General features: G+C 38.4%; 1 protein-coding gene and 1 long non-coding RNA gene across 3 annotated transcripts in view; both read left to right on the forward strand.

Annotated features, from left to right (window-relative positions):
- MOCOS (molybdenum cofactor sulfurase) overlaps positions 1-27,800 on the forward strand; it is a 213,849-nt gene that overhangs the window by 47,517 nt on the left and 138,532 nt on the right. The window lies entirely within an intron of this gene.
- On the forward strand, positions 18,273-27,197 carry LOC115615938. The gene is made up of 3 exons (XR_003994185.1): positions 18,273-18,389; positions 19,956-19,957; positions 27,187-27,197. It is a non-coding gene; the product is annotated as an uncharacterized LOC115615938 (long non-coding RNA).

The following is a 27,800-nucleotide window of genomic DNA, read 5'->3' on the forward strand; positions in this document are numbered from 1 at the left end:
TCAAGTTGAGATTGGTATCTGAAGTAGCTAGAATAAAATCACTTTTTAGAGGTGACTAGTATAGGTTTAAATGTTAAACTTAGGTGAAGTGAATCCAGTCACAGAATCTAAGAAACATGATTTACTGTATGTATTTCCGATGGTGTAAATGAATTTATTGAAGAAAATATATATTTTATTAAATGCCGGATCCAGAATTGCTAGCTTTTTAATTATGTAGAGCTTCAGTGCAAAAGCAGATGGTGGGTAGAAAGGTGATGATAAGAAAAGAAATTTTATTTTTTTTCAATGGCAGACAGAAATGATTGAATCAAGGTCAACATCGGCATCTGTTATTAGTGCTGTAATGGCAAAAGAGGTAGAAATAATCATATTACTATATTGCAGTAGCTTAAGTGGAGCAGTAACTTACATGAAACAGTCTACATCTGAGAAAAGCAGGAAAATGTCATGGAGTCTTCAATGCAAAGCTTGCCTATATTTGTCAGAAGCACTCATCCCAAGCACCATTACTGCTAGCTGAGGATCAGAGACAGCTGATTCATTACAGTCAATGAAAACTGTAAGAAGTTGGTAGGTTTAAGTTCAGTGGTTTGTTTTTTTTTCATGGGGATGGAGAGGGATAAAACAGTGCTGTTCTTTGTCCTTCCAACTGAGGGCCAGTAAGTTTCCCATGATAAGTATAAACAGCTATGGTATGGTCAGTATCAACAACTATAATACGTGTGACTGGAGACGATATGTAGTGCGTACTCTGTTCTTCACAAATTACAAGGTTGGAATGTTGTTTCATTTGGGATCCAACTTTAAAAAAGGAATAGATTTTGCTCACAAAAAAGCAGGTGTGTCAAGGAAGGTGCAAAAGTAGAGTTTTGTTCCATTTCACGAACATCCTTAAAGCTTACTTTTTCAGAGGCTGTGAATAACACATTAGTAAGAGACAATATAATTCTCATTGCAGAGCTGATGTTTTAAGTAGCCAGGTAGGAATATATGTCATTACCATCCATCTTTCTGCTGAATAAGTGAAAATTAGAAGACCTCTTGTTTGTAGAAGCCTGTGTATTGTTTTTGCCTGGTTTTTAACCCTTTTAGGGGAGAACAAGTGGTGCTAGCAGCATATTTGGTTGTTTCACAGCCTGCTCTTTAGCTTCTTTTGAATTTACAAATTTTCAGAGCAACTCAAAATTGTTGGAGAAATTAAAACTAATTATTGAGTGCATATTATTTAAAAGTTTTAAGACAATCAGATACATAGTTATTTTTATACAGTTCAGTATAGCTGTTAGAGTTCTGGAGGGAGTTTCGAATACGTTCAAATGTTCCTCCCTTGAGAGAATATGCTAGACATTTTTTTAATGGTGGTGTAAGATGAGGTTAAAGGCTGTTGTTTTGCAGTTACCCACAGCTGTACAAGATATGAAATGGTAAAACTTTAGCCCCACCTGTCAATGTTGTAAACTAGACTTTAGTATTAAAAATGAAACCAAGAGGTCTGCCTGCTCACTTCTTACTTTCACAAATGCCTTCCTTACTGCAACTCAAGCGAGCAGGTATGAGAAAGAAGACAGACAAACTCACCTGTACTGGGGCTCCCAGCGTGGTTCATAGAGCTATAGCTCAGCCAGTGTTAATTAAACAGGGAAAGCTACAGATTAATCTTTCATTTACACAGGACAGCTGTCTTATCAGAAGCAAGAAATTGATATATGTAATGAATAATTTTTCTCCATTGGCACAGGAGAGAGTAAATTTTATTTTCAGAGAAGTCTGGGAAGAAAATTTATAGAGGGAATATATTTCTCACCTAAGAAAACTTATTAAAGGAAAATATTTAGCAAGTAATTCTGAAGGTGCCCCAGCTGCAGTGGTGAAATGTAGAATAGGAAATGTTGCAAGGAATTACACCCTCATCCAGTATTCTGCCTAATTAGCATTAGGCATGTTTGTGCATGTGAATACAAGCTTCCCTCGTGTATACTTTGCTCTTCACACTCAGAGTTAAACTCAGCCATGAGACAGCTATTTATGTGCCAGCTGCATCATTAGTACATTTAATACATCTAAAAACATTACAATGCAGGAATGTACTTCAGTGAACAATAAGTACTGGAGAGGCAGGGGAATATGTAGGTTGTAGTTTTATTAGCATACTCCTGTCTGAGGTGTTCTGATGGTAAAATTTGATAGTAGCAGAGTGTAGTCCAGCAGTATTGATGATGACCCACAAGTTAGACTGCTCAAAATACAAATTTAGGATATGTCTGAAGTTAAGACACAAGCCAGAAATGTGATACTGTAGGTAATAAACTCAACACAGCAGTGCAAATGAAATTCAACATATTTTAATTTGGCAAGTGTACACTTCACTGAGTTGCTGAAATTTAATTCTGTTGGATTAAATTCACAAAACCTGAATAACTGTTGTGCTGCACAATTAAAACACTCTTGTTATTTTCTTAAATGAATATATTCTTCAGTGAATATATTCCATATTGAAGCAGCCTTGCTTTTTGTAGCTTTCTAGGTCAAACTTTTGAAACCTCTACTTATTAAGACCTTTTTGAGATTTTTATGTTACATTGTCCTTTAAATGTAGCACAAGATATAGTCGGTTTAGTATTATTGGTAAGATATCTTAAAATTCTGCAGATTTTACATCTCTCTGTATGTAACCTTGTAATGTTGAAGGTAGTACAGATCTTTTGTGAGATGTTGATTAGCAAGGTCAAAACATTAGTTACATTAGAGATTAGAGAGCTAATCACAGGTTTCTAGTTTGCTAGAATTAAAATTCTTCCTGATACATCGAATTATGTGATGCTAGGTGTTTGGTTTAGCTTCTTGGAACCTGTTTCTCGCTGTGTAAAATATGATAATAATATCTCACTGAGGTATTCTGAGGCTTAATAGGAGGATACTTTTTATGATTTTAAGACATTTGAGTGGAAAATAATATACTGGAACAAATTCTTAAAAAAATAAACCCCCAAAACAACCAACCAACCAAACAAAAAAACCCCAACAAAACAAACCCCCAAGATTTAATTTTGGAAATAGTGCAGCCAAACTTTATCATGATCAATGTTATAGAAGGAATATGCCTCATCTTTGGACTCCTCAAAACCAAGGTTACAGATTGACATTTTCTTAGAATAAGTATCTCATGCTTATACAAGCAGCATATACACCTTTTGATGATTTGCTGTGAAATAAACACTGCTAAAATTCCATAAGGTCCGCACACAAGTGCAGTTAATAAGACCTAGGGCCCTGTCAGTACTCAAAATTGCACTTTATATCATTTGAAAGTGTGCTACACTGTTGTGAAGCATCAGACATACAGCTGAGGTTTAAGCTCTGTTTGTTTTGGTGTTTCTATTGTTTGTTCTTCTGAAATCTTGTTCACAAACCAGTAATGCTTTTCCCTTCATGAGAGCCCTTCTGAAATATTTGCTTGAAGTGGCGATGAATGAGGCATCCAGGAGGCTCACAGAAATGAACCACCATTTTCTGAGTTCCCTACCAGTGTTTTAAGTCTTCAACCTTGCTCCCTTCTCTTTGTCTTTTAAGTTAACACTAGGAAAGAGTGTACAGGTTTTACTTTATTTTAATTCAGCCTTTTAAATAACTCTATTTAAAGCTGTGTGCCTTTGAGTATGGACAAGATGTGCAAAGTATATTGGCTTTGGTTTTTCTTTTCTCCATCTGTGAAATTTTGTGTCCCTTCCACACCTTAAAAGAAAAAAAAAAAGCTTTAAGGAGTTTGCTAGTTTACAGTGATGCTGACTGGGAGGATCTTCTGTCTTCTTACTTGTGCTGCTGAAATGCATTATATTTTTTTTTTATAGCTGTTTAGAAGGAAAAAAGTCTACAGTCTAAAGTAGCCCTTTTTTTGGGTACTTTTTGTTCTTTTTTTTCCTGCTTATGTAGAAGGGAAAGGTACACAGTTACTTGGGAACTATCTATGAAAGCCAAGGCTTAGAACGAGTGGTACAAGTTAATAATTATTAGCCACATTGCAAGTAACAATGGCTTCTTTGTGAGCTTATCTGCATTGTCTCTGTGACCTGGGCACTTTGGTCTTGGCAATGAGGTGAGGTCAGGGTTTTGTCACCAGGACCTCTTGTACCTTGATTTTAGTTACTTAATCCACTGACTGGATATACTCTTTTCTCTTTTCATGTTCTTTCCCTTCAAAGGGTTAAGTGAGGCAGCTTGCTTTGATAATTTCTAAATAATTCAAGTCTGATTGCACACATTGTGAAAAATGATGGATTTTAAATTACACACATTTGGAACTAATTTCTCCAACACACAGATGGCTTGATAGACAAAAAGAAAAAGTGAACCTAATAACTTATTGAAGAAGAAAATATGTACAGTACCATTCTGACATTTATGTAGCTTGTTGGGAGACTCCAAATGTATCATTTAAAATGCCCAGGCTTTGAACAGTTCAAAAGTATTCTTCTGCTGTGAAGCTGAAGTAACTTTATACCAGTTAGCTTGGCATCTGTACTGAGATATATTTGAAAGATTCAATCAGTAACGTATAAAAGGATAGCAACTTTATTAATGCAAATCAACATGTTTTCATGGAAAACAGATCTTATTTGCTTGAGAACATTTTCTGAGTTTAATTGGTAGAAAGATATAGTAGACTTTTGATAGGCATTTGACTTAGCACTGCACAGTGTTTTCATGTCTTTATGATTTAAGGGTTCCGCACCCAGATATGAAAATCAAATTTTCCTCCTGCAAAATAAAGATCTGTAATTTGGAAAGACTCAAAAAGGTTTGAGATGCATGAAAATAACTTACATATGCTGCACTTCTGCCACTAGCGTATGTAAACGGGGGATTTTAATCAAAAGAGATTGTTCATCCAGTTGAGGAAAACTGGCACGTGCATATGCCAGAAAGAAAGGATGCATGTAAAAAAGTATAGTGTACTTTTTTGTTTGTTTGTTTTCAATGTAGGCAGTTTTAAATAGCAACAAAGAAAGTCGAGTTTACAGGATATGAGACAGTATGTAGGATGCAGAGGAACTGTGGCATGGACTGGAATATACTGAAACTTGTGTAAACAGTAGTGAAGATACTGCCATGGAACACACACATTTATAAAAACATATTTTCTAAGATGGGGAGACAGCTTAGAGGTCCTGACACATGTTTTGTACTGTTTGCTTCTACCAGTAGTTCCCACTGAAATCAGTAAAAATGCATACGGACCAAGAAAATGCTCAATTTAAGCTAGGGTGCCTTAAGCCACAGCAGTACAGATATGTGCCAGATGAAACAGTGGAAAGTGCAAAGCTTGTTTGTAAGCTTACTGAAAAGGTCAAAGTCTCAGATCACCTCCTTAAACCATATGTGTTTTTTTCCCCCTTCTTAGATCACTTAAGCTGTGCGTGGTTTTTCCCTCCTGGCAAAAGAAGCCATATTTTATAATAATTCTTTTCTAAGGTTTTTCTTTGAATTACAATAAGGAGTGGGTATAAAAATATACCACAGTGCTGAAAGTTAATCCTCTGAAATGAATTAATGTTGTTTTCATATGACATCAACAAAGAATCTTTTCCACCAGGAAACATGCTCTGTATCTGTTGTGGAAGGATTGATAGATTCTGAAAGTGGGGCAAAGCTTCTTGATGTAGTAAGGCTATCTGCAAATGGCTGTTGAGAGGAGAAAAAAAGAAATGGTGACCACAGAAAGCCCGGTGGCATTCTGTGGCAACTGATTAGTTGTTTTTCTTAATGCCTTGGAGATCAAAACAATGTACCTCTGTGAGACTTGAGGCTTGACCTGACTTGCTTTTTAATAGCAAAGAAGTAAATAAATAGAAAAATACTATCTTCAGGTGACACCCTGAAACCATTATTTAAATATTTTTAAGATCCCAAGAATACCATAGCTCTTTGTGTGGAAGATGACAGATTACAGTACACTCTTAGGAAATATTTTCCCTCTTAACTAGATATGAGCAGTAAGATTTTTCTCTTGGTTTATTTCTAACAAATTGCTGGAAGTCTCTCTATGGGTAGCATAATGGAATCATTCAAGACAGAAGGAAGACATTGGCTGGGAAAAGGGCATAAGTCATAGTTGAATTTCAGTCCAATTTGCATTTTAGTGGCTTTGGGCAGAATGATAAGAAGTCAAAAGTTGTCATCTTTGCAAATAAAGGTGACCTATATTCTTTAAAATACTTCTGTTTTCTAATCAGGTCTATTTACATGAGGTAGGTTTTATAGTTTACACCTTATGTTGTGTCCAAATTGCATGTTGTGAAAATCACAGTTTCCTGTTGCATCAGGAGCTGTAAGTAATCAGTGTCTTTTGGCACCTGAGGAGGATAATGTTAACTGGAATTAAAAACATCTTTCAAACATTATGTGGGCATGTCTGCTCATAATGGCACAGGACTTCCATTTCCTCAAAAGAATATTTAGTTCTGCTGTATTTGGGAATAGTGATTTTGAAGTTCATGTTAAGTCACAACCAGTATACATCTAATTCGTTGCCTAAGTAACAAAGAGAAGATAAAATACCTTTGAAATTTGAAAAGCTACCTTTAAGGCTTGTCTGTGTCATGAGATTACATTTTATTTAAATGTACAATTGTTTATTTATTTACAACAATGCAGTGATCTGTTACTGCAAGGAACAGATGTACCTCCATCTGCATGGAACACTGAAGTCTAATTGCTGGTGATAAGAGTAATAGATGTTGAAAAGTTCTCATTTTTTTTTACTGAGCTGGAAATTAAGAGTTTGGAGTTACAGGTGGTATTCTTAGGTAGAAGCAATTGTTTTTCCACCCCTGCAGTGAATGTCAAGACATTTTGCTCACTTTTCATGATGATCCAAATAAGAATTTAGAGCTTTTATTAATTTGGGCATTAATAAAATCTACCTTTTCTCAGTGTCATGAGCTTCAGTGACTTTTGAATATGGCACTTGGGTAGAAGTCAGTGCCACTGTTCTTACTGATTTAATGGTTATGTGCTGCCTGGGCACTGTTTATAGGAGCACTGTTTATAGGAGTACAGTCTTTCGCCAAAGAGGGAAGGATTTATGCACATATCCGCCTTGACCTCATCTTAACATTCACCATAATTTTCAAGCTGCAAGACACTGGTGGTGTTCTGAGAGGTTTTTATGTATTGAACAATCACAGAATACATGTCTGAGTTTTTATCCCACTGAAATCAATACATCTTGTCTAGTTTTCGTCACTCGCTAGTATTTAATTATCTACAAGCAAGTCAAATTGATTACACAATATAAGAACCTTACAGCTTTGAACCAAAATGACTGAGCCTTTAGATGTGGCTACGATAGCTATCAATGCTAGTGGCAAAGTATAATTAATACCATTTATTAATATTTTTGATTGGGAAGAACAACTTTAACAACTTTGGAGGACTTTATATAGCTGCAGCTTAGAAATAAAATCCATCATATGTGCAAAGATCACTGTTAGGGGTTGGTGGTTTTTTTTATGTCTTCAGTCCCATGTTCTTTGTTATTAAAGGCGCTTGTTCACATATCTTCCTTATATTTTGGATTTAAAGAAAACAGTCTTACCGTTTGGTCCCTTAATTAAACTTTTATGATTATTGGTGGAGGAGGTTTTAAGCTTGGGTCAAAAATAGAGTAAAGTATCTGTAAATATGTACCCAAGAAAAGGGTTGACTGAGTCCTATTTGCAAACAAAAAATGTGCAACTTGCATACAGTGTATATACATGCATACCTTGCATGAAATCTCTAGATACTAATAGAAATCCTTCAGCTAACCCGAAAAAAGATGTAGCTCTCGTTCCTAAGAAGACATTTCACTACTCTTTGTTTCGTATTTCTTTACAATGAAAGTGAAAAAGAAGCCTGGTTAGGGTAAAACCTAAACATATTGAAAGGAGAGAGAGAATAAAGGTCATCTAAAATACCAGTGCAGCAAAATGAAGTATATTCCAGAGGGAAAGAGGGTCTAAGGAAGGAAGAAGAACTCCTGGTCAGGTAACAGATGTTTTCCCTCAAGGTTAGTGATGGAACAGACGCCAGAGGAGCAAAAAAAGAAATCCTAATGAACAGCAAAATTTCTTATTTCTTTTTTCCTTCTACTCCCAATGTCAGAATGATATGCCTAAAGAAATGTAACAAGAACTGACACCTGCTTTGATATTGAAACGGTATCTAAGTAAACAGATAGTTAATTTCAAATTTCCATGTAGGAAGAGAGGAAATTCTGCCATTAATTAGATGACTAGACATATCAAGGGAAGCTCTAGTGCATTTAGTTGAACCACCTTTAAAGGGAGTGTTGAATGGGCCAACACGGATAGTTTTCTCCTTTTCTCCTTTACATAGCTGCAAACAGAAAAAGTAGCAGCAAAATGTTTTACTCCCTAGAATGCTCACTAATGTAGGATATTAGAAGAATATTTGTTAGCAATTTATCTACATGTTTGTGTTGTGCAGGTTACTTAGGAATTTAATGTGTCTTTGGTACTTGTCTAGTTAGATGCTTATTCTCAGGCTCCCTTGCAGAGCCTTCCTTTTTGCAGTTCCTGTGCACTGACTTGCAAAAGAACTGGGTAAATCCATTTAACATGAAATAACAGACTTTGACATTTGGCATGCAGAGGATTTTTAAAAGGACATTGCCAACACATCAGTCAGTTTCCATGTGATAAAAACATTGTTTCCAATATTCGAAGAATCAGCAATTTATCAGAATAAAAGGTCATCACTGAGTCAGACATATACCTATGAGTCCATGTGTCTTTTTCCTTTTTTACTTTGTTTCTTCCTTTTTATAGCAGCAACTAGGTAATGCATCAGTAAGCCGGGAGCCAAATTTGCCCTTTGACACAGAGCTCCTGTTGGTTAGAAACCACTGGAAGCCATATGCTTCAGAAGGTAAAACGCGTTTCTTTATGTTTATGCTGTTTTAATGCAGGCTATGATCCTGCAGTCATTTATGCAGTAAAAATTCCCATCAAATTCAACAGCAGCATGAGGATCAACAGTAGCAATTTTCTCTTAGTAGGGCTTCCAGCAAGAGGCTGCCTGCTGCTTCCAGCTATTGCAGAATGCAGCCTCATGCTGCTCACGGGACTGAACAGCTGTGATCACATTACATCCACCCAGCGGTCTTTTCACTCACTGCCTCTAAAATGACAATGGATCAATTTTAAACTGACCCTGTTGACTTTTAAAGCCCTTAGCGTAAAAGGAACTGGTTTTCTGCAAGCTTTCGCCATTCATTTGGCTCTTGAGTCCTCTTAGTTGTCTTCCAGTCAGAGGCTGTTTGGCAGAAATTCTGTTGTTGTAACCCCAATGGTTTTGTAACTTGTTTCTTCTCAAAAACCTTTGGTTTTTTCTCCTTCCATCTTTTTTAAAATGTTTCAGGAATCCCAGTTCCTGATACGCCATTTTCCCTCTCTGCCTCCCGGAAGTGTGTTTAGTTTCAATTGCTCTTCTACAAAGCAGCAGCAACATTTTGCCTCCTTATAGCATTTCATAATGATTTTGTGTAGTTTCACTTTTAAAATACAGACCTGTACGATAATTCAAATTAGAAGGGACCTCTGGAGTCAATCAGGTCTCAAAACAGGGCTCTCTTCAAAGCTAGGTTACGTTGCTCAGGGCTCTGTGTCCAGTCGAGATTTGAGTTATCTCCAAGGATGGAGATTATACAGCCTGTCTGGGAAACCTGTTGCAGTGATGGACTGAGCTCATGGGGAAGACTTTCTTCTTTGTGTTTGATCAGAATTTTCCTTGCTCACTTGTGATTGTTGCCTCTTATCCTTTGATTGTGTAAACCTGAGAAGAGCCTGGCCCTATCTTTTAGCTGTTACTCCCTTCCCGTTGATAACTGAAAACAATAATGAGGCCTCCTGATGCTTCCTCTTCTCTAGGCTGAGCAAACACTTAGGTCTCTTCGTAGGGCATGTGCTTCAACCTCCTGACAATTTTAGTGGGCCACTGCTGAACTCGCTCAAATATGTGAAGACTAAAGACAGACAAAAAACTATACACAGTCTTCCAGACACCTTTTGAGTGCTCGGCCATAGCAATAATCCTGCTATCCATGCTATTAATAGTTCTGCCCAGTATGGGGTTGGCATTCATTGCCACACAAGTGCAATGGTTGCTCATGTTCAACTATTCTACCAGGACCAAATCTTTTTCTGCCCAGTCAGCTGGTCCTCAATCTGCACTGAGTTGTTCCATCTCAGGAGCAGAACTTATTTATCTCTGAACTTTGTGAGGTTTGTCAGCTTGCTTCCTCAGCCTTTCAAGGTCACTTTGAACAGCAGCTCTGTCCTCTGACCTATCAGCCAATCTCTCTACTATGGTATCATTCATGAGCTTTGCTGAGGGTGCGTTCCATCCCATTCTCCAGATTGTTGACGAAGATGTCAAACAGTATTGGTCCCAATATATTTATTGTTTCAGGTTTCAGAGTGTTTCCTTAGAGCTGGGAGCACCTTGGTAGGAGAAAAATAGATTATTTCTAGTAATGATAATCTTGTAGCACTATAAAATATAGCAAGTCTTACAAATGTTGAAATACCATCTAATGATAACGTGTTGGAAATATCTCCACCAAAACCAGAGAAAAAAGGTTTGTCTGAATATTCCCATCTTGGAGACATATAGCTGAGACTAGACTTTTGAGATTGGGCCCACTTTGCACTAGAATTTTGTGTTTAGTTGTGGCTTAAAATGTGGCTGCTTAAAAATGAAGAAGGTGGCAATGATTCATATTGCAGCCACAGATATGTAACTCTTGGATTTGGAGATGGGAGCTTTGCTACTGTAAACATTAATGAGATATGATCTACTCTCTACTCATCAGGTAGAGAGTATGATGCTGATAACTGAGTAGTTTCTAGGTATGTTTGGGGAAAAGCAGAGAGAACATGTGGTTTGTTCAAAGGTGCATAGGAAATGAAAGTTGCACCATTTGACCAAAATTTGATCATCTGAGTCCCATTCCAACATTTTAATTTTAGCATAAAGCATTAGCACAGTATCAATAGCAGACACCTAGGGAAGAATAAAGGAATTAATGACTTCTTTGCCTCAGTCTTCACCAGCAAATGCTCTGACCACACAACCCAAGTCTTGGAAAGCAAATGCAGGGACTGTGAGAACGAAGACCTTAGGCCCACTGTAGGAGAGGATCAGGTTCGAGACCATCTTAAGAACCTGAACGTGCACAAATCCATGGGACCTGATGAAATCCATCCACGGGTCCTGAAGGAGCTGGCGAATGAGGTTGCTAAGCCACTGTCCATCATATTCGAAAAATCCTGGCAGTCAGGTGAAGTTCCCGATGACTGGAAGAAGGGTAATATAACCCCCATTTTCAAGAAGGGGAAGGTGAAGGACCCGGGGAACTACAGACCAGTCAGCCTCACCTCTGTGCCTGGCAAAATCTTGGAACAGTTTCTCCTGGAAAACATGCTAAGGCACATGAAAAACAACGAGGTAGTTGGTGACAGCCAACATGGCTTCACTAAGGGGAAATCCTGCCTGACCAATTTGGTGGCCTTCTATGATGGAGCCACGGAACTGATGGACGGGGCAGAGCAGTTGATGTCATCTACCTGGACTTGTGCAAAGCATTCGACACTGTCCCACATGACATCCTTGTCTCTAAATTGGAGAGACATCAATTTGATAGATGGACCACTCGGTGGATAAAAAACTGGCCCGATGGCCGCACGCAAAGAGTTGTGGTAAATGGCTCGATGTCCAGTTGGAAACCTGTAACGAGTGGTGTCCCTCAGGGATCGGTGTTGGGACCGGTCCTGTTCAACATCTTTGTCGGTGACATGGACAGTGGGATTGAGTGCACCCTCAGCAAGTTTGCCGATGACACCAAGCTGTGTGGTTCGGTTGATACGCTGGAGGGAAGGGATGCCATCCAGAGGGACCTTGACATGCTTGTGAGGTGGGCTGATGCCAACCTTATGAAGTTTAACCAAGGCAAGTGCAAGGTCCTACACCTGGGTCGGGGCAACCCCAGGCACTGCTACAGGCTGGGCAGAGAAGAGATTCAGAGCAGCCCTGCAGAAAAGGACTTGGGGGTGTTGGTTGACGAGAAGCTTAACATGAGCCAGCAGTGTGCGCTTGCAGCCCAGAAAGCCAAGCGCATCCTGGGCTGCATCAAAAGAAGTGTGACCAGCAGGTTGAAGGAGGTGATCCTGCCCCTCTACTCTGCTCTCGTGAGACCCCACTTGGAGTACTGCGTACAGTTCTGGTGTCCTCAACATAAAAAGGACATGGAGCTGTTGGAGCGAGTCCAGAGGAGGGCCATGAGGATGATAAGAGGGCTGGAGCACCTCCCATATGAAGACAGGCTGAGAGAGTTGGGGCTGTTCAGCCTGGAGAAGAGAAGGCTGCGTGGTGACCTCATAGCAGCCTTCCAGTATCTGAAGGGGGTCTACAAGGATGCTGGGGAGGGACTCTTCCTTAGGGACTGTAGTGGTAGGACAAGGGGTAATGGGTTCAAACTTCAACAGAGGAAGTTTAGATTAGATATGAGGAAGAAGTTCTTTACAGTGAGGGTGGTGAAGCACTGGAATGGGTTGCCCAGGGAGGTTGTGGATGCTCCATCCCTGGCGGTGTTCAAGGCCAGGTTGGACAGAGCCTTGAGCCACGTGGTTTAGGGCAAGGTGTCCCTGCCCATGGCAGGGGGGTTGGAACTAGATGATCTTAAGGTCCTTTCCAACCCTTACGATTCTATGATTCTATGATTCTATGATTCTATGAATAATTTTGTGATGCTTTCCTTTATGCAGTGTCCGTTGACCTCTGGCTCACAAACTCTTGGGCCAGATAGGATATTTTAGAATTTTAATACTTTTTTGTGTTTAGTGGTATCATTCATAGTTAAATAACGAGTTGATTTAAAAGAGTTTTGGCACTTGCACCTCCAAAGTCCTTGTTAAATGGCAAGGTACCTGGCAGTGGATTTTGAAGTGATCTTCTTTCATCGGAACAGCTTACCTGGTAGGTATGACTACAAGGTCTCTGTAATAATGTTACGTACCTGACAATTCAATCCCACTGAACTATCATGTGTCATGTCAAGTGAAAACCAGTTTCGACAGACATTGACCGCTCTGTCTGTGCTGAATATCCTGAGTATACTCAATCCAGTGTGTGGTGATGTGTCATTTAATCACAATCACAGCAAACAATAAGCATTTCTGTTGTTGTTTTCTTATCTTTTTCTCATATAGTCTCATTCTTCTTGCTGTCTTTTTAGTGGTTGTTAAGAGTTGAATTGACAGTTTCTGTTTGCTCAGAAGAAAATTTCCACCCGACAGAAACATGAAAACTATGGGGCAATATTAGGAAGAATTACTTCCTAATAGCCTGGAAATTCATGTTGGCCAGAGAGAAAGGCAGCACCACCAAAGGGTGTTGATGACCATTCTATAGTGTTTCTACCTTTGTTATGCCTCTTCATTCTTCTTGCCCCTGGTTCTTTGTTCACGTGCAGTAGAAGTGCTGCCTGTCATGAATCTGACACTGGGTGACTTGAGTTCTTCAAAATCAGAATGTTTTGGAATTGTATGTGCAGGACATTTAATTAGATACTTGAAAGATAAAATGAAAACTTGCGCTTTTTGTTTCGGCATCTCAAAAGTGAATTTCAAATCAGGAGACCAGGTTCTGAGGCTCTCACCTCACCATGTCTTCTAGGTCCTTAGTTCTCTCTGGCAAGAATCAGAGAAAATAGGGAAAATGTTCTTGGTTCTTCTTTTTGTACAAATGGTGGTCACACTGTGTAAACACAGCAATATGTCCACAGGCATAGTCATAGACCCTGATTATTTCTTGCTTAGCTAAATGATTCTTTTCTTTTTTAAAAGTTTAGAGCCACTGCGGTTGCTCAGGTGACTGAACTTAATGCCGTGAGTAAAGAATAATGGAAGAGCTTATAAAATGATAAAGAGAATTTTTGCCATTGACAGAAGTTTGTTCACAGAAGGTATGCAGCAATTACTTGCAAAAAGCTTCTGATAAGCAAACTCAGGAATAGTTGATAAACAGACTTTGAGGAGAAAATGTGTCCTGGTCAAGTGCTTGATTTGTAATTACAGATTTAGCTATATTTCACACATTTTCTAAGATCTTGTCTTAGGATGGCCTCTTCTAATTTGTTTAACTCCTGATTGCCTTATTGATGATTCTAGGGCTAGAGTTCCAGGTAGCACCAAAGAAATGGAAGTAGCGTTTGATGTGAAAGGTACATTTGCTCTCAGTAGGAACATTTTCTCCCATGGCTGCATTGGTTTGGGAGCCTGGGTATGCTGAAAATGTGATTTGCATTTTCCTTCTTGCTTGGGAGTGTGTGTGCTATTCTGTGTTGAGGGTAATACCACTGCTGAGTAGTAGGGGAATGGGATATCCCTCTGGATAGGGAATCTTTGAGGAATGGAGATATTTTGACATAAGTTCAGATAGTCCTGATGTTCTGGACAAGTAAAAGAGGTTTCCCAGGCAGTACAGTGGGTCTTAGTGCTGGTCAGTACCATAGGGAGGCAAGTCCGTAGCTTGTTCTTTGTTTTGGTGCAGATTGCCTATACATGAAAAAATAGTTATCTCTAGGACTTTTAATGGTTTGGCCTGTTTGGTTGCTGTGGAAGTTTTGCAGGACACTTTTGGCTACATATACATGTGCTAAAATTGGCTCTACAGGCACAATAGCAAAGCTTAGCATCTTTATGAACCTTTTTATTACTACTTCAGTGAAATAAATGGCTTTCTGTATTATGCATGAGCATGCTGTGGTACTGCATTACTCTCTCTTCCATCAATATGTCTTGGTCTTTTCCTTTCTTAGCTAATACTCATGATGATTCCAGGAGTATATCTTAAAGCTCAACCAAATGAATATCATAACCCGAACAGGTGGAAGAACATGATATTAGACTGTTGAATATTCTAATAGATGAAACAGTCAGCTGTATAGTTATGTTTTAACAACATAATCAAAACAGAGATTTATCTGTGTAATAAAATTGACTGTTGCTATAACCAATACACTTAGAATAATTACATGATTATAATGAAAATGTGGTGGTTATTTGCTAATTAATAATCTGTTGATTTAATGTTATACAAATATGCTTCCTTTCGAGTAATCATATTTCTTGCTGACATTTCTGAATAGGACTATCAATTAGTTAAATATGGGTAAGTCAAGGTGCTGATTATAGGTAGAACAACAGAAGGCAGTGGAATGGGGCTTCATAATTTTAATCTATTAGCATGTATTATCCAAAGCATGTCGCTGTTAATACAAACTTTTGGTTGCATTAACGAGACCTTTTTAAATAAGCACACATCTTTTGTATCCATGTCACAGCCAAAGTTGCTAAAGAAAGAGATGTTTCTTCCCTGTGCTGAACTTTTCCATGAGATCCTATATTCCTGTATCTCCCAAAAAGTCCAGCTCCCACAGCACTTGGAGAAATATTTAGTGGTTTACCCCACTCCATCTCCAGGTGAAACTGAGGAAGGTTTTTTGTGTTTCAGACTTTGTTGCCATGCCATGATGTCTCTGTAGGTGTAGAAGATTACTTTGACTTACTGAAAATATAAATAATAGTAGAAAGTAAAAATGTGTACATTACAGTTTGACTCTTTTCTTGAGTCAAACTTTCTTGAGCACAGAAGACACAGCTTACCCTGTGCTAATGATGTTGTTTCATAAATCATCCTCATAACGAGGACACTCACAGAATGCCTCTGCCTCTTGCTTACCCATGCAAACCAAAGCCACATCCTCAACTGATATCAGTGCCTGCTTTCAGTGGGGATTATTTCCAAGAACTTGTGTTTAACTTGCTATATCTGAGGACTAGACCCACGTGATTTCCATCTATAGTGATCCTGCACTTAGGTAAAATTAATGAGCCTGAAAACTGACATATTTAAACACATGTATTCGCTTCATTGGTTTAATCTCTTAAATAAAAAGTAAATTCCTTGATCAAAGTACTTTTTCCTAGTGATTGTACAACAGCCTGAGGTATAAGCTAGAGGTGGTTTGGAGATTAACAATACGTGGTGTTTGCTGTACACATTTTTTCAAAAGAATCTTTTCTTATGCCATCTCTTATTTTCCTTAATATAGCTTGCTATTTTTTAAACTGCTTTCCTCTTTGTTATATTAAAAGAACATACAATATTTCTTGTAGGACCTCTCTCCTACGTGCAGATACAGAGTTTTTTTTGGGGTTTTGTATGTGTAAAACATTTCCCTAATCAATAAGCCATCAGTGCAGTAAGTCTGCAACGTAATGTCTTCGGAACTTTGCATGAGGATTTTCTACACTTTCAGAAGTATAATTAGCCAGGAAATTTTGAGTGATATTAGGAGTTAAAATTAGAGTGCATTCTCAGTTTGCTTGAGCAGCAAGTAGTCCATTCAATCATGCCTATTTGATAAGCTGCTTCACAAGAAGTTATGCAAAGTATAGTAAAAACATCCTTTTTCCATATCATCTAACAAGCATAAGTATGAGTGGATGTCAAGAATCTGATCAGCCTTTTTCTAAATATTGAATTTGTCTTGCATGCTTGCTCTATCAGTCAGCTTTGAAAAAAAAAAAAACCAGACGGTAGCACATCCAGTTGGAGTTAGTCGCCAGATTTCAGGTTCTTAATTATTTAAGACTTAACCATTTTTATTTTTTTTTTGTACAGCACGTATCAAACCAGTTTTCATACTTGAAAGGGGGATAGCAGTGTTTGCTTTGGGAGGCATTTTTGCTCTTGCTTCTTGCTTTCTTGTTTCTGTGAAGTGTAAAAAAATCCAGCCAAAAATATCGTCATTCCTTGTGCTTTAAATGTAGAGAACCTTGACTGAAGGATGGAAGGAGAAGGTGTTTGGTATGTGGTGAAAATGGTGGGATCTGTACTGAGGAGGAAGAGATAAGGATGGAATGAAGAAAGCTTCTGCTGACTTTTTATTAGAATCATAACATCACAGGTTAGTTCAGGTTGGAAAGGATCTCAGGAGGCCTGTATTCCAACCTCCTGCTTGAAGCGGGTCAGCATATTAAGCTAGATTGCTCAGGGCTTTATCCAGTTCTTGAAAGTCATACCAATTTGAAAACCTCCATGAACTCCAGACTGTTCAATACCTCTCAACAGCCCATTTCATTGCTTTACTGCCGTCATGGTGAAAAACCTTTTCTTTCTATCCAGTTGGTTCCTCTCTCATTTAATTTCTTTTGCCCCACATCCTCCTGCTGCAACACTGTAAAGAGCCTGGTTCTGTCTTCTTGATGACCTCCTCACAGGTAATGAAAGGCTGCTATTAGATTCCCCCCAAAGCCTTTGCTTTCACAGGCTAAAACACTCTCCCTGCGGGGCATGTGTTCCACCCTGATGTCCCTTCACTGAACTAGCTGCATTTGATCATCATCCTTCCTGTTCTGGGGGCCCAAAACAGCAGTACTCCTGATGTGGTCTAATGATTGCTGAGTACAGGAGGATGATGGGCTGTGCCTCTGTTAATCCAGGCCCAGATGCTGCTTGCATTCTTAGCTGCTGGGGCATCCTGCTGGCTTACATTCCCCTTTGTAGATTTTTCTCTTTATCTGAAAGGGAATGCTACTCGATTACTAAAACTTTATAGAGCTAACCAAGTCCCCAGCGATTGGAGCTGGTTAATTACTTACATTTGATAGAATTACCTTGGCCTCACTTAGCAATAAAGTGCTCAGTTATTCTCTTAGGAGACTTGCCTGACCCTGGCATATGTAAAGGCTGTGGAGTTTGGTCTGTTGTATATTTGGTGAATTGCAAATGTTCTGTGCTCACTTTTTCCCAGATCACCTGCTAATCCCTGGTGACAGTGACCTGCTATTTTGAGCATGGAGTTGATGCATTATTGATTAATCCATTTTAGACTGCACTTAAAGTGGTTGTATTTTAATTACATTAAAATTACAGCTTAGCATTTCAGAGGCTTCTTGGAAGAGGTGGGGGTTTGTATTCTGCAGAATGTTTCTTCTGATGGCATTTTTTATTTATCAGAAAAAAGTGTATCTATTAATGGAGTATTAATTCTTTTAATCTGGTTCCTTTTATATTATAATCATATATTCATAAAATGGTTTGGGTTGGAAGGGACCTTAAAGATCATCTAGTTCCAACTCCTTGCCATGGGAAGGGACACCTTCGTGCTAATCCATGACAGGGACACCTTCCTGTCCAACCTGGCTTTGAACACTTCCAGGGATGGGGCATCCACAGCTTCTCTGGGCAACCTGTGCCAGTGCCTCAGCACCCTCAAAGCAAGGAATTTCTTCCTATCATCTAATCTGTATCTACCCTCTGTGAGTTTAAAGCCATTCCCCTTTTTCTGTCACTACATGCCCTTGTAAAAAGTCCCTCTCCAGAATTATTGTCAGCCCCTTTTATGTACTGGAAGGCTGCTCAAAGGTCTCCCCTGAGCTTTCTCTTCTCCAGGCTGAACAAGCCCCAGCTCTCTCAGTGTGTCTCCATAGGAGGCGTGCTCCAGTCCTCTGATCATTGCAATAATTTATCATGAGAAAGCTTCTTTTTCCTGTGGATGTCTTATTTTTGCAATACAATTTGTTACTTCCAGAGAAAATAATACATCACTTGAAACCAATATGCTGTAATCTCAAAATGAAAATTCCTTATTGAACCTTATCCTTTTGTGTGTGTGTGTGATTTTTGGTCAGTTGCTCCTATTTTATTAATTCTGAATTCTTTTATAATAATTTGTCTTCATCGTTTCTGGCTGTGCTCATTAGTGTACTCTCTTGCTTTTTGATATTGAGAGCAAAGAGTATATGATGTAGCTAAGATTCATGATTTAAGAGATATTATGGGTCTCTGGGTAGCTTTCACATAGAAAGGTTTTATATTCTTTTGTGGGTACTAATAAGTAGGTCTTTAGCATCATGCTGATTGTGAAACATTTCAGATTCTACTGCTGACAGAAGCAAGCTTTATCTAGTAATTTGAAAAGAGGAGATCTACATTGGCACACATCTTCTATGTGATTTATTAGATGAATCACTTCAATAAAATTATCAGTAGAGGTAAGATCAGTTTAAAATATAATCAGTTATTGATTAAAAAGTAGTTAAATGTGTTAAGCTATTATCAACATTAGCAGGTGCTAGAAGTATATTGCTTGAGCCTGAATCTCAGAGGTGCTACCAAATCAGGCATCCTGAATCTTCCTCTTTTGTATGCATTTTAGATTGCATTCAAACATTTAGGGTACAAATGTTTATCATATATCTCTTTTCATTTGTGCTCTGATTGATAGTGCGTAAAATGCCTGATGCATTCTGTAGTATGTGGTGTGTTAGATAGTGTCTGGGGAATGTAGTCTCCTGAAAAATTTATTATCTAGGTTTAAGAACAGAGACTGCAGGTGGGCACAGTGTTTAAGAGAGCATAGTAAACCCAGTAGACTAGATGAGATCAACATGAGAAATAACAATGCCAGTGTCTCACTTGCTGAAAGAATATTTATTCTGGGGAGAGACAGGGGTGGAATGCAACAAGGGGAACTTATGATGAAATATCTATAAGTGGATTTTCCACTGATGGATATTTGATACAAGCTTTTTCTAGAGCAGAAATGGGACCATTTGAAAATGTATGAGTAAGTGATGAGGTTTGTGGCACAGAGCCAAAAGTCAAAACCTTGACAATGGATGAGAAGTGTTAAGTAGCAAGATCACAATGACCCTGGAGAACCAAGTACCGTTTTGGTTCAGTTGAGACAGGGGAGAGCTACCTGGGGACAATGAGTTGGTAAAAGTGCCAAGGAGGAAACTATTTCTTGCAGTAGAATGTGGAATAGTGGGGAGTGGGAGAAGGAAGTCATGCCAAAGGCAGGGGAGAGCATGCCAAGGAAGTTGTGTTATATTACAAACCTTGCCCTTGCGGACAGATAGATAGGCATGCCTTGAAGCATTATAGTAAGTTGTGTAAATTAAATTTAGTTCAAGCTCAGAGGAATTAAAAGCAGCATTTTATTTATTTATTTATTTACTTATTTACTTATTTATTTATAAAAAGATTTAGTGGAAACAAATGCTAGAAATTAAATAATGCTGTTAATTTTGGGGGGACCAAAATAGAAATATATGATCTCACTCGCCAACTTTTTCTTACCTTAGCAGTCTTTATTTGGCACAAATAAAGTGGAATTGGTAGCGGGAGTGTCAATTTGCAGGATCTGGCATATGGCACCTAATAGAACAAATGTCTAAATGTTACCACCATGCAGAGAAAAGGCAAAGACTTTAGCCTGTGTGAGGACTTCAGATTGTAGCTTTCTAAAAATAGCAAAGGATTGAAGTGCAGCATTCCTTGATTGCTGTAGGTAACAGTGGATGTACAAGAGCAACAGAGTATGTGTGAATTCATTGTAATGCTTGTGTTTTTCTGACCTGGGTTTCTTATCTATCTTCTGCAAAAGCACAAGGGGAAAAAAGAGATCAAGAGGAGAAAAAAACCACCCAAGTTGTTGCACTCCCTGCTTGTTCAGTCATTACTCAATATATAAGGTAAAAATGCTTACTGAGTTATTGGTACAAAATAAATATTTTTAACACCTATGCATCATGGATCAAACCTCTGGTTTCTCATTCGGAGTGAAATAACAGTACCTCTGTTGATCATAAAGGAATACAACTTTGTGGCAGATGTTTATTTTTCTCTTCCTTTGTAATATTGCTGAGCAATATCAAAGAATAATGTAAGCTGAATGCTCATGAGAACGAGATGGACAATAAAGCTGCAGATGATCTCTGTGCATCCATTTGAAGTCTTATGCACTGAATAAAGTAGATAGCACAGGAGTGTAAGTTTTTTCTTTCTCTTAAATCAGCAATCAACTTTGTCTGGGGAGCACATAGATCTGTTCCTTTGCATAGCTGTGTTTTTCAAGACTGTACTGTAAACCTGGATGATTCTGCAGGACAGGGAAGCTTTCCTGGTAATCAGAAGATGACCAGAGCCATCCCAAAGTTCTTTGGGGAATTTAGTGTGCACTGTGTGCATACAGCATTTCTCACAGTGCCGTCCTTTGGGTGAGCTGAGATTCTTGTGTATTAAAAGAATGCAAACAATTAAAAAACAGTGACCAAATGTGTGTCTGTACTTTCATGGTAACAGGAAGTGAGATTTCGGGAGATAGTTTTGAACATGGTTTTTTATGAATTCAGTCCTAGTGTGTTAAACTTACATACGTTAGGTGAAGCATGAACGCAATGGAAACTGTTACTATTTTCAAAAAAACTTGCACTAAAAAGTAAATTAATATAAAAAATATGTTGTATATAATATTTTTTATTAATGTAACATAAATCATAAAAATATAAGTTGGTAAGTGGCATTATTTTGTTAAAAATTAACCTCAAAAGTTGTATTGAAAGAAGTATATAGGCACACAGATCTTAGGAAACATCTGCACTGCAAATTAAAGGCATTTTATAAACAAAGCAGCTTTTCTTGTCTAGACTCTCTCTGCCTATGTTTCTTAGAGACCTCCACAACAGGACTTTCATGCAAAGAAAGAAACAAAAAGGCCTTGCCAAAAGCCATTACAAGTGTGCTCAACATCTCCCCGCTCATTGTCAGCCTGCTGGCAGTAAGAGGAGTGAAAGTCTACTTTCATTTTGCTGCTTGACCTGTGGCTAAACAAAAATAATCAGTATGGCTCAACATTGAATACATAAATATTGAATAGCTTATGAAATTGTTATGAGATTTAAGACATTTGAATAATTTGGGAGCTTTGAGGAAGAATGAGGATGAATGTGAGAAGCTTACTGTGTAATGTCTCAGTTCAAGAAATTTTTTACACATGTATGTAATTGTAGACAAATTGAAAATAATGGATAAGCATTGAGAGTTAAAGACATGCTTAAATACTCTCCTGAACTGAGGCTTAAGCACCCAATAAATCTGCAGTGATCTTGTAGTACAGATATGTCATGTCAACACTGCCTTACTTTAGTGAAGTGTTATGGGTACATCTGCTGCTTCCAGTGAAAAATAGATGGGATTTGAAGTGATAGCTGTTGCTGCAGGAGTTTTCTGTAATAGCTGCAAATGGGAGGGAGGAGGGGAAAACAGCAGCAGAGGAAAGAGTAACCCTCTTGTTTCAAGAAAAGAAACAAATCAATCAGTAGCTCTGTGCAGAGAGTTGGAGAACCTGGCCGGTATCTGTCAAATGAAAATTGACACACTGCATCAGAATCTGCTTTATAACCAACCGTTGTGGGTGTTCTGCCTTCAGAGAGGTAATCAGAGCTCTGTGTGAAGTTCTTTACATGGTACAAAGGTGGGACATCAGCACTAGTGCATCTCTATATAAATTTGAAGCAGTACCTCAGCAATAAGTATAAACAGAACTTTATATCTTTCCTATTCTTTTGTTAAGCTCTTGTGTCTGGATTATTACAAGCAGTGTGACACTTTGATATAAATGGACCTCTAACCAAAGCGTACAGCAAGTACACCAAAAATAGTGGTGGTTGTTTCAGAGGGAATAAGTGGTTTAGAGGGAGGTATCCATAGTATACAGACATTTCCCAGCTCATCATAGCATGCAAAACCACCCCATTAATCTCAGGAGGTGTCTGAGAATTTCAATACCCTGGAACAGGGACATCCAGTAAATTAATCCCACTGCTTCTGGTTTCTGTTGAGAGGGAGCTGTTGTAAAAATAGCTCTTTGGATTTTGGCTAGTGGAAATTAAAAGATGAACAAAAATACTGTAGGTTCTTTTAGAACAGAAACATTTGGGAGTGCAAGTGGGGCTCTTAAGTTCCTGCCTCTAACCATAGGAAACTAACCAGAATGCACTGAAGTCTCAGCAATCTTTCGATAGGGCCAGTAGCCTAAACAATATCGTAAGACAGGTGAGTGACTCACTGAGTACTGATTCCCAGTTATAGCCCTTTGCTGGTGAGCCTGATTGATAGCAGCTTTCTAATAAGTAGCAAGGATTGAGCACCCTGAAGTAAATTGACCAAGGCTACTCTGAGCCACATAGACTTGTAGCAATACATGCAGTGTCAAACATACTGTGGTGAGCACTGTCTCAGTGGTCAACATCTGCACATCTTGAATGAAAGCCTGACTGATGGCTGCCCAATCTCAACAGAGCAAGCCGTCTGGGCTAAGTAAAGGTATTTGCTTTCTTGAAGGTTTTGTGCAACAGACTGTCACAATACCTTTATTTTTATACTGCTATGAAAATATTGTTATGCAAGGGAATGGCAGAGTTTCAATAGGCAAGGTGATACAAGAATTAAACTGCCAGTTTGAAAATATATATGCAACTCTTGCCCTTCTAGAAAACTTGTTTAAAAATCATGCATAATCAAAAAGAACCCAATAGACCTATAATGTGAATAAGCAGTAACAATATAAAAATATCTTGTACCTATCACATTTGATTGTCTTTGAGTCAGAAGTGAAGTACATTTGGAAAGAGCCCTTCTGCTTTTTATAGTGGACCACTTACTGTGTCTGTCTCCTTTTGCTAATAATCATAGGTAACTTACTTTCATAGCGTCTCTTGACAATTCATGCATCTACCTTTGTTTTAGGGGCATGCAGTGTTGAGCCAGATGGTCTAGACAGATGATAAAGAAGTATGAAATGGTAAACCAGAGCACTTCTCTCCTGCTGCCCTGTCACATTGAACAAACACTTAATGAAATCTGAAATTATAATAGCTAAAAATATGTATTGCAGTAAAATGGGCTTTCACACATCCCTCTGGAATTTAATTGTCTTTTAAATATGGCTTCTGCAAAAAAAGTGGTGACTGTTTCTGGGCAAATTCCTAGTGACCTGGTGACAGTGAGCTGGAGAAAAAATACAATTATTTATTCTGTGTTAGGAATTCCATATCTCTTATTCTGGAAATTGCCCATAAAAATTAGACGGCTCTTCAGTGTGGTTTTTTATTTACCGAATAATTTCTGCTGACATCCTTGTTGGATGGAGCGCTTGCCAGCAATTCATTTTGAGATCTTGCAATTAAAAATTTGAACCCTTTGATGACACACAGGGTGTGTGTTAGGCTTCTGCCTTTGGCTTTCAGAACATAGCCCTTAGAATCAGATTTCTAGTGTACAATTACAAGTTCAATATTTACTTTCCCAGAACATTCTCTAATCATTCATACTCACTGTACATTTGCTGGGATGTTTGCAGAAAGCAATGTACAAAGGGCACAGACATACGTAAAGTGACTGTCTTCAGAACTCTGAATAAATATTCGTCAAATATATTCTGCACTTTTCATTCTGGTCCTCGTGATATTAGAATTTGCCAAAGCTAATATCAAAGCATCAGAGTTGTGACAAATCTTCAGAAACAGTGTTGAAATCATGATAGGTAGAGTTAAAAAGTACACAGAGCAGAAAAGTCAGTAGATTTTATCTGAAAAACCTTTGTATAGTAAACATCTTGAAATTCTGCTCTCCTGCTTTGTGGGTATGAAATTGGACTTGATCCTGCTGGAATTTTAGGCCAGGGCCGTGGAGGACAGCTTTGGTAGATCTATAAATCTCCGATCAAATCATGCTACTCACATCCCATCTGGTTTGTATTTAAGAAGAGATCACTTCCACAACAGTCAGCAGTCAGCCTATTGTAATGTGATGCTGCAGTGTAACACAGAGGCTATTGCAATTTCTAGTTTTTGTGGAATATGGTTTTTTCAGCCATTAATAAAGCTTTCCAATTTTGATGAATTTATAGAATCCTTAAATTCACTAATGCAAGAGGGTTATGGGTTAAATCCATGTTTAGTGTAAGATTTATTCACTCAATTATGTTTTTCCCAAAAGGGTTTAATCACCATACAAAGTAATGCATGAATGTATCCAGTCTTTTGTTTTAGCTTGAATACACTTTCAGGACTTTTGGATCCCAGCAGAAATAAATTCTAGACCATATTTTTCCCAGAAAGTTAATCAAGGGTAGAGGGCTTCCTTTCATGAAACTGTGAATATGTAACAACACATGTGCCCCTGCGCATGCATACACTGATAGAGGAATTGCAACAGTGATGGCACAACTATTAGTTCTGTTGCAATGACCACAAATTTTCCAGTAAAACCAAGAATAATTAATCCCTGCCCTCAACAACTGCAAAATTTAAGAAATCTTGTAATGAAGAAAAATATATCTCATGTTTTTGTTGGTGCATGATCATGGACCAACTGTCTTATGAAGTTAGCCAAGTCTGAATCTGGTAGTTTCTGTGTATGTATGTGTAATCAAGAAGGAGAAGTTTTCTTGCTTTTCTAGCTTGATGCATTTAGGTGAAGTACTGAAAGGCTACAATACAGATTTCAGTTGTCAGCTGCAACATGTTACTTTTTTTTTTCCTAAGGTACTTGATAGCTGAAATCAGAAAGAAGAATTTTGCAAATGTTCTTAACTGTTGATCATCTCATTTAAAATAACCCTTCAAAGAAGTAAACCATGATGAGGTTTTTCCATCCTGGGTTTTTTTCTGGTTTTATTCTGTAAAAAATCTTGAACTTAAAAAGACAACTTTATCACTGTTCTGAAGGTGTGCTCTGTGGGTCTCTTCCCACAAGATGTTAAGCATTTTGTCTCAGATGAGCAGGTTATGTTATCCTGTACATGGCAATATCGTGTGCATGTGAGTAGTCCTCTGCTCATTTTGAGAATCTTTTCCTGACTTGTTTTTTTTTGTGTGGCTTTCATATGCAGGGTGACATACTTGAGAAGTAAGAAACAGGTTCAAAAGTATTGTTCCTTACCTGATGTAATAGGCTCTAGTGAGGTTGCATTGGTACCCAGCAATGATGAATTTGCTATTTAGAATGTTTCCCAGAATGGATGGGTTATAGGTGTCTATTCCCATATAGACTGACCATCTCAGGTCTGGATTTCCTGGCCTCCTGGGTCAGGTTTGTATCTTGTAGGAAACAGTGAGAAAAAGAGAAATCCAGGGTAGCCACATTCTCTGGCTCAGGTTTTCTGCCTAGCAGCTCTATAAGATGAAGATGCAGTGTAAAAGGATTATAGGAAATGATGGTTGTTAGTACACTCTTTAGTTACTTTTGATTTCATGAGGGTTTCTGCTGCCAGGCAGCATAAATTGCAAAAACGAAAGGTTACTTAACATACATCCTCTGGGGTGAACCTTCTAATCAATAGCAGCTTTAATTTATATCAGAATTAACTAATGGGACACTTTAAACAGGATTACTTACTTTCAGTTTATAATTTCCGCACCCATTTCTCTAAGCTCTCTCTCACATATGCAGTGGCTGAGTTTGATTAATATTTTCTGTTCAATTAGTAAAGCAATGGCATTTATACAGAGGTTTCGTGTTGCTCTGGGTTTTAAGTTGCCTCTGAGCTGCTTTTCTTTTATGATTCTAAAAATGCTACTGGTGAGCTCCTTAGAATGCTTTTATTGTTCCTTGTTCCCTAATGTGTTTGTTATAGATTGCAACCAGGTTCTGTTTTAAGTCAAGCCAAGAGTATCCCTCAACAATCATTTATGCCTTGTTGTATCCATCATGTATAGAATAGTTTCTCTCTCAACTGCCAGGATCACTGGAAGCACAGTTGTCAGGATTTAAAGTGAATGAAGAGCAACTTGACAGGCAGAACATTCATAACATCCATTCATAGTTTCTGGGAAATCTTGGGGCTGTTTGAGCCAAAACATGAATGTAGCTCAGTGAAGAGTGCAGCGAGGACGCACAGGCACTGAGAATCCTTCGGTCAGATCAACAACCAAGCAGAAAAGCCTTTTGCTCTTAAGTATTTCTGCAATTATGGTCACTGGGATGGTTTCACTAGCAGTCATGGTATGGTGTGATTTCTAACTCGTAAGTGATAAGATAGTGCACTGTTTTACTAAAGTATGAGGGTCTGGCAGGTTTCAGGAACAAAATACGCCAAGGGTTACTGGCTCTGCTCTTCTTGTTATTCTCACTGCCCTTCATACTGATAGGAGGTTTTTTTGTGGTTTTGTGTAAAATGCTTCAGTGTTCTTTCTAGAAAGCAAAATGAGAGCTACACTGCTGAGGTGGGCCATCACACCATATGAAAAACAAATAAACTGTGGCCAGCAGTCTTCCAGACTTCTCTCTTGTGGCTTTTCCCCAGAGCAAGTGGAAGTAAAACTGCTATTGAGGATTTGTCTAATTTGTCTGGGATACCTATGCCGTGTAAAGTAAAATGCTGTTGAAATGCATTAATGGGTTTATGTAAGCCTCTGTATTTTGAAAGCAGACTGAAGTGATTTTGGATTAACATTTCCATCTAAAGCCATTTCCAGACAAAAGCATAGTACTTGAAAAGCAACCCTTGATGAAATAAGGCTTATTTTCGTATGAGTGTTTGCCATAGTCCCTGTCACCATGGTAACTGAGGCCCAAATTAACAAAATAATCTAAATCCCATTTAAGCACCGGAGTACCTCTGAAGTTCTGGGCTTAAGTGTTTCCCAAGTAAATGTAAAGTCACTGTACAGGCCATTTATGAGTTGCAAGAAATTATCGCTTCTTCATCTTCTCCCCCCGCCCCCCCATGAACAAGAAAATTCTGGCTAGGGGTGTACTGATATTTTGTAGTCAGGCCATCAGTCCTAGTGTGGAAATATGTTGAAGAGGTGGATCGAAAAGGTTATGATGTAAATGGTCAGTTTCTGAGCTTCTGGACATGGGGGATCAGAATACTTCAT

The sequence above is a fragment of the Strigops habroptila genome, chromosome 1, assembly GCF_004027225.2.
Source record: "Strigops habroptila isolate Jane chromosome 1, bStrHab1.2.pri, whole genome shotgun sequence".
NCBI lineage: Eukaryota > Metazoa > Chordata > Aves > Psittaciformes > Psittacidae > Strigops > Strigops habroptila.